Genomic DNA, 947 nt, shown 5'->3' on the forward strand with positions numbered 1-947 from the left:
ATGATACTAAATATTAAAGCATTATTAAGTTTTCCTGTAGTGATAATGTTATTTTAGTTATCTTTAACTTGTTAAGAGTTTATATTCTAGAGATACATGTTGGAATATTTATGGATGAAATCATATAATGTCTAGAATTTCTTTTTTTAAATTCTTTATTAAATCTTACCTGTACTCACTGATGGATTTATGGGATATAATGTGCTGATTTTGATATACAATATGGAATACTTACATCTAACTGATTAAAATAACTGTCTCCTTGCATACTTATTTGTTGTGGCAAAAACATTAATACTCTATTCTTAATAGTATAGAAATGTATCACCGAATTATGCACATTAGGTTGGATTCCCCCCCAAAATCCTCCCTTCTCCTGACCTCCCTCCTTCTCTCCCCTCTCTTTCCTCTTCCCTCCTTCTTTCTGGACTATAGTTATGTTTTACCATTCCTATGAATGTGCAGGTGATTATATACTGATTTCATAAGAGTATTGATCCTTCAAAATAATTTCTCATAGGAATTAAAGTCCTGTTTCTCATTATCTCAGTCATTGACATTGGGTTAAGATAATTCCAGATTTCTAGGGGATCTAGCCACTTTCAATAAGGCTTTGTGAGTAAGGCAACTTCATTCTAGCCCTCCAATTGTTTTTGCATTGTTCATATATGGTGTTCATCACTCGCTAAGAAATAACCACATACAAGAGAACACAAATGTTGTGAACAAAAACTAAGAAAAGCAATAGACAATAGAAACAGTCTCATACGCACTCAAAATAACTATCCTTCATATGCTTGAAGAGATAAAATGCAAGACCGAGAATTTAGAAAAAAAAACAGAAATTGTGCAAAAGACAAACACATACTTCACCACAGAAAATACCCAAATAGCCAATAATCACATGAACAAGTGCTCAATCTCATTTGTAGTTAGGAATATGCAAA

This window comes from Otolemur garnettii, unplaced genomic scaffold (assembly GCF_000181295.1).
Source record: "Otolemur garnettii isolate 467f Iridium unplaced genomic scaffold, OtoGar3 scaffold00289, whole genome shotgun sequence".
Taxonomy (NCBI): Eukaryota; Metazoa; Chordata; class Mammalia; order Primates; family Galagidae; genus Otolemur; species Otolemur garnettii.